Raw genomic sequence first — 7,129 nt, 5'->3', positions numbered from 1 at the left:
CAGCCCGTTTTTCTTTCTCCCCCCTTTTCTCTTCTCCCCTTTCTTAACCACTAGCGATAAATTTTTTTCGGCGACCGTCCCATCGTTGGCGCCGCTCCTTCTTTCTTCTTCTCTGTAGTTCCGGGTGTAGTCCCAACTCCCAACCCCTCTTTTTTGGTGCTCCTTCTTCTATATACCTTTCTCTGCCGCTGTTTCTTCGCGCCGCCGCTGTTCTCTGGTGACACCAGATTGGTCTGGCGACTTCAAGTGGTTCATCACCAGATTCGTGTTTCTCTACCGCTGGTGACGGTGACAATCGGTCCTCCTATAGTTTTCTTGGTTTCGTGGTATTTGTGTGTTTTGCAGGTATCAATTTTGTGACTGCTTGCTGACGGTAGGGAGGTGCATACGTAGAAGCAGCAGAGCAGTTGCTATATGTCGGGTTCCACAGCATCGGGAGTATACCAAGTCGAAAGTCCAGGTTCTATTCGTGGGAATTGGTACCTCCCGCCTCCCATTTCTCTGTCTCATGTGTTAGTTAATTTGTTGCCGTAGTAATTCGTACTAGTCTATTCAGTCTAGTAGTGGGCCTGTAGTTACTATTTATTCCCGTCGAGTCTCTTGTTTGTGTGTTCCCTTTGTTCTTCTGTGTTGGCATTTTTTTCCTAGACTTCTATAGGTATAGCGGCTATGGTTTGTAATGGCAGAGTAGGGTCATGTCCTCGGGAAGGGAGGGCGGTGGGGAGGGGCGTAGGGCAAGAGTAAGAGGGTGGGACGGGAACCAAAGGGGGTCAGGGGAACAAGGGCACTTGTAGGTTGAGAATTGGATTGTGGAATATAGGGACATTGACAGGTAAGTCTATAGAGCTGGAGAAGATTCATCAGAAGAGGAAGGTCAATATAGCGTGTGTGTAGGAGACTAGGGGGGTAGGATCAAAGGAGAGGAATGCAAACGGGTTTAAATTGTGGTACTCTAGAGGTGTGAAGGGCAAAAACGGAGTGGGTATTTTGGTGGATATGAAGCTTAGAGAGTTAGTGGTAGAGATTAGGCGGGTGAATGACAGATTGATGGCGATTAAGTTAGTAGTTGGAGGGAGCACTCTGAATGTCATTAGCTCTTACGCGCCGCAGGTGGGCTTGGACGAGGAGGTTAAAAGACACTTCTGGGTGGCGCTGGATGAGGTGTTGCGGGGTATTCCTGAAAGTACAAGAGGGGGGGAATGGTTTATTTTCAAACTTAATTGCTGTTAGTTGACTAGTTATACGATTAGTCGACTGGATATAAGAACTTGATACTAGTAAAGACAGAATTTAAGATGCAGAATTTAAATGCATGAATTAAAAACACCAGAGTTTTTATACTGGTTCGGATTCAATGTGAATCCTAGTCCAGTCCCCTTGGGTTGCAAAGGAGTACCTTTTCATGAATGAGTTTCTTCGAGAGTACAGAGAATGGTGTGATCTACACCGATCGCTTAGACCTTATTTCACTCGTTTCTTTTTTATACAATGCCTCACCAGTGTTGTTCTCTCTTTCTTCTCTAACTTGTAACACAACAGATCTAGTAGAGCTACAATGTTTGTTTATAGTAGAATAAAGAGAGGGTATTTTGGTTCGATCAAAGTATATCGTTCTAGAGTACAGTTACAGGTTTAAATACTTTGAGAGAGGCTTGGTTTCTACATAGATTTGTCAACCCAAGAAATTTGATCCTTGGAGAGAAATTGATTCTTTCCAAGAAGAAGGTCATACAACAACGATTATGATTACGAGATCCTTAATTGATGTTCCATATATGCTTCCCAAGATCTTGCACCTTCCGGATTGGGTACGCTTGACTTGATTGATTCCTTAAGATTACGCTTGATTGATTCCGTCTTAATCCAGGATTGCTTCTCTTGATTCCTTCCATCTCGTAGTTGTCCATTGATTTCGTGATTTTTGCTAATCTCGGATTGCTTTCCTTAAGTTCCCCGATTAATTGCTTCCATCTCGTAGTTGCTCCTTGATTCCTTGATCTTCTCTAATTGATTCCTTCAATTGCTATCCATGAGTTCCTGCACAGATATATTATTTGCATCATTAAAATCAAATATAGCAATCTCCCCCTTTTTGATGATGACAAAATAATATATATGTATAAACAACAGTTGACTTCCCTATGTTTACTTCCCCTCAATGTATGCAGTTGACTGGTCCATGGTTATAGATGTTGCAGTCGACTCCTGCTGCAGAGGATGCTAACGTATACTTACCCTTTAGTCGACTAACTTTCTATACCTGTGTAGATATACTTGTGTAGATACATACATATATCCTTCTCCCCCTTTTTGGCATCAACAAAGAGGGAACTAAAACATGAACTAGAATAAGTTATATAGCATTGTGCAGCAGAGTTATAGTCCTAAAAACAACCAGAACAAAACAAGAAATAGAAATTGTCCAACGGCTGATTTAACAGTCCAAAAATAACACATCAAAAAAATTGTCTTAAGCAACCACATTAACGATGCAGAAAGTAGGTAAGAGTATTGCAGATGGACTCCTTCAGTTGTTCAAAGCTGGCATGGCTGAGATGCTCGTTCCATAAAACCTGTCATGAATCTCCTTGAAAGACTTGACAGCGTTCTCCCTTACTCTGAGAACGACAACTCTTATCTTGGACACATCAGACCCTTTTTCTTTGGAGATGGCATGAATGTCACCAACAATTGACTGAGTGGTTGTGAGGAGATCTTTAATTTCAGAGACTTGAATGTCAATGACCCAAAACTTCTCACCAAGATCAGGATCACCAGGATTAGGATGAGCGACAGAAGGTTTGGGTTTGGGATCTATTGGAGCATGCTTTACATCACCTTCGTTCTTCTTAACCCATGATCCTTTCACACTCACATATCCCATACTAACAAAGGCTCTAGAATTGTAAGATTTTGAAACACTGATAAAGGGATAAGCAAACAGGGAAATTTGATGAGCTTTCAGTATGTGAGTGATGGCCATATTGTTTACCATGAAAATGATAATAACAATTAAATTTGTTGATGGGACTCTAAAAATACGTGACCTATTTTTATGCTAGTTGTTAAGCAGTTGATGCTAGGTATGTCAAGTTTAAAAGACGAAACGCAAACTAAAGTAGAGTTATAACCAAACCGGGGAGTTGGCTATTCAGGCCTCGGACTGACTGATGAGGGGCCTCGAGGTCGATGTCTGGGCTCGGGCTCGAGATATTGGGGATAATTGGGAAATGGCTAACAGTTAGGATATGATTAAGGGAGGCTCTTTATGGCCAACGACAAGCAATAAATGAAGAACCAGTATGAAGTCAACAAATAAGCGCAATAATATCGAAGAAATATGTTAAGAGAGAAAAGAGAGAGAGAGAGAGAGAGTTGTTATTTATCTTATGTATAATAGTTGGAGCAACAACAACCCTTTACAAAATGGCAATGATCTCCTTTATATAGGAGGGGAATCCCAACATAGTACAAAATGCATTAATTATAAAGGTATGGAGATGGGACGGCTAGACGTGACACCACGCTCTGCCAGTGCTATCTGCTCGCCTTAGGAACTCCCCATCGCCGACATCGCCGTTGGGTCAGGCGTAAATGGACATCGAAGGAGAGAACTCGACCACAACCTCGCAGCCTCGAGATGACTTCCCGAAACACCTTAATGACAAGGAATTGGACCCTCCGATTTCACCGTATACAGATAGTCTCCGCATTTACTGGAACGAAGTAATAGGAAACAATTTTGAGTCGTCGTTCCGAGGGCATCATTGCCATGACGTCAACCTATAAGAGCATTAAATGCCATTCCCCAGAAAACCGTGCAAGGGTCGCCATCAAATGCGATTATTGAGGAACCCACGAAATGATATTGGCTCATCATTTCCGCTTCCCAAGCGATTTCTATAAATATATCGACTATTTGACAATCCTTATCTTCGTTGCGTCTTCAAATTCACGAGTCCATACCCATCTTCTTGTACACTCTTCTATCTCGCTTTCTGAGAGGAAACTTTACCATTGCTATGGCAGGACTTCTAGAACGATTCTCGGCGGAATGAAGCTGTATCTTCATCTCATTCGTCTAAGGAGAAAGCCAATGCGATAACCACCTTGGAACCGTGCACTCCTTCCAAGCTTGATATGTCAAAAGATTTTACCGTTGATATCACTTTATCCATGTCGGGCCGATGTGAACATGTGTCCCGATACATTAGTGTCGTGACCAACATAAAAGTGGTAAGGATAGACTGCTAATGGAGCGAGACAGTTGAGGTGGAAATTCCCGGCCCTGATGAAAATATAACGGACTATAAGGTCGGCTTCCTTCATGCGTATACCTAACCGTTCACCTTGGGTCCTGCTGATTCCTCTGAATCCTCCCCCCCGGAAATAGATCCGGTTATCCTTGATTTTTGTGACAAATATCAAGTGACGCTCAGTCAGATCTATCCTTCTGTTTGGAGGATAGTATTGATGGTCCATCATTTTACTGAAAGGGTTATGGGCGAGACTTTTACCCTCAACCATTTGATTAGGTTGTACATCCCTCAATTTTATCGAGGTTTGATCAGGCTCCATAATCGATCCAGAAAATCATTTTTCTTGAGCACAGACGAGGGGAAGGATCGGGGGTGGATAAGTAGGTTCATTCGAATAAGGGCCTCGGACATCATTCCATCCCTGAGGATGCCTTTCCCAGAGAAATGGAACACACAGCGTAAGCGGTTTTCCCTTAACCATTTTTTATAAATTTCTTCCCTTTCCCCCGAAATAATGACTTCTTTGCCGTTTCACGCAACCATCGTTTGGTACCCCAAGGCGATTTCTGATTTACTGGGGTGGATCAAATGATTAGACACTGCGTTCCCGTACCATGTCCGGTCTTGGACCGACCTGGACAAGGAGAGATGGGTGTCCAAGAATCATGGTAAAGCTTCTGTGCCATCTATATCTTAGATTTGCATTTCTCCCCGCGTCCCTTGCACTGAAAAATTGTGATTATCGCGCTTGTGCAGGCCTCAGTGAGAATATGGAGATGAGGCCACCCCCTGGTAGTGAAACGAAGGCTTTGGAGCCCGGCAAAGGGCAAGAAGAGGGAAGGTAAGGCGGCTGCTGATCCTCCTATGGCAAAGAAACCCAGATCACTCGAGCATCAAATCGCTACTAGGACCTCTGCTTCAACTTTAGGGGAAAATCCCGGCATTGAGGATGAGGATGACAATGAATGCCAGTTAGCATGGAGGACAAGGTCGAGTGCGGGAGCCTCGTAGGTGCCTCGAACGGAGGCTAATGAGTTTGGAACGACTGACTTAGGTCGGTCCCATAGACCGAAGACCCTTGAGGAGGGTGTTAACGTGACCTAGGATCGCATGATCGGGTTTGGCGTAGTTTCCGTTAGAGGGACCGTTGCTATCGATCCTGAAGAATCGGGGCCCAGAGCTTTTCAGGAGCAGGGGTTGCCTCTTGGGGAAATAGGTGACATGATTTTCATCTCATGCTTTCAGGTCTCGTCAGGGGAACTGAGGGACTCTCCAAAAGCGAACGCCGTCAAAGTGGGGATTCCTCTCAAAGTGGGAGGCTCACTTGCCAACATCTTTGATGGTATTAGCGATAGCGTAGGTCTTGACGTTCCTGCCGCCGTCAAAGAGGCGGAGAGATTCATGTCGTAGGTGATATCTATCTTTCGTATATTTCTTTTAGTCTTGGGCATCATTCTTCATTTTTCTAACTCTTCCGCTATGTCACAGTGCAAGGATATGTATGATCATGCCTTCTTTCGGCTCCGCGAGGAGCTTTCTTATCGTGAAAAGGAGTGTAAGAAGCTTACCTCGAACCTGCAGGATTCAGAGGCTCACTCTGCCCGAGGAGAGAAAGAATTAGGAGAGCTTCGAGCTACTTTGGAGAGAGCGTTCCGGGAAAAGGCTGATCTCGCTGCGCAGGTATTTCGCCCTACTTGTACCCGACCATTGCTCCCATATTCCAACACAAATTGTCTTACATTTCTTTTGTAGGTCGAGCAAAATGATTCTCAGATCCTCGGGATGAGGAAGAAAAGCGAGATAGCGACTGCGGAGTTGGCGACATCCCATGATCTTCACAAGAATGCTCGGATGGAGATTGCTGCCTTGGCCGCGGCCAAGTCCGAGATTGAAAGAAATGCTGCCACTTATTTGGATGATGCAGCCACGACACATAAAATATCTTGTGATGTATCGATAGTAACTATGTAGAAGCTGGCCCAGGCTATTAAACATGTTAAGACGGAGGCGAGGAGAGAAACCCTGGAAGAGATCGGAGCCAGGGGCGTCGATCTGTCAGTTGATCTCGAGGAGGCCCGTGAATTGGAGAGAGAATTGGCGCTTTTAATTGCCTCAGATGAAGGCAAAGATAGCGGTGATGAAGAGTAGTCCCCACGTTATTTTGCATCCTTTCTTTTTCCTTTTATATGCAATCCCCGGGGGATGGATCTTGTAAAGATGTCTCTTGTGGATACGTTTTTGGCAATATAAAAAAGGGACTTTTCTTCTTTTAGTTTTTTTGTTCCTTTGCTTTCGTGGATTTAAACTTTCGACTTTTGATGTTAGCCCTTCGAAATCTATTGTTGGAGCGATCGGGACCCTCAAATCGGGCCATGCCCCGGGGTTAAATCGAAATCTTCTAACGGGCCGGTGCCGGTGATATCGAGGAGCCCTGAGGCCTCGCTGTTTCTCGAATTCTGCATGGTAGCAACATTTGCTCAATCTGGTAAAGGGGCCCTGGAGCGATTCTGTTAGTACGTTTCCCTAGGGGAGGGTGATGTTAACGCGACCAGAATTAATTATCCTTTTGGGTAGCCGGGTAGTTGCTACTTTGCCCCTATATATTCATTCATTTGCCTTTCCAATGGTGATTCTACTGCTTTGAGGGACTACCTCTTCCACAGAGCCTGACATTCTGTGCTAGTTCTTCTGTTGCTTCAACTCAAAATTTTTGCTCAGATCCACATCTTTCTCCTCCTATTCTATCATAGCCATGACTGCTACGTCGGCGTCTGACCGCCAAGGAGAGGAGATTTCTTCCTATGCTCCGCATTCGGTTGGTGATAGTGACACACCGCTGGTGCCCGGTGAGCAGGCCTCGAGGTGCCTTG

The 7,129-nt window shown here is 44.6% G+C and overlaps 1 long non-coding RNA gene across 1 annotated transcript; it reads left to right on the top strand.

Moving 5' to 3' along the window:
- The first annotated feature begins 791 nt into the window (after positions 1 to 791).
- On the top strand, positions 792 to 6,526 carry LOC107809057 (uncharacterized). The gene is made up of 2 exons (XR_012694152.1): positions 792 to 5,939; positions 6,012 to 6,526. It is a non-coding gene; the product is annotated as an uncharacterized LOC107809057 (long non-coding RNA).
- Positions 6,527 to 7,129: the final 603 nt, after the last annotated feature.

This window comes from Nicotiana tabacum, chromosome 8 (genome assembly GCF_000715075.1).
Source record: "Nicotiana tabacum cultivar K326 chromosome 8, ASM71507v2, whole genome shotgun sequence".
Classification (NCBI taxonomy): domain Eukaryota; kingdom Viridiplantae; phylum Streptophyta; class Magnoliopsida; order Solanales; family Solanaceae; genus Nicotiana; species Nicotiana tabacum.
Note: the sequence above shows the minus strand (reverse complement) of the source record. Positions and strands in the feature narration are given on the sequence as shown.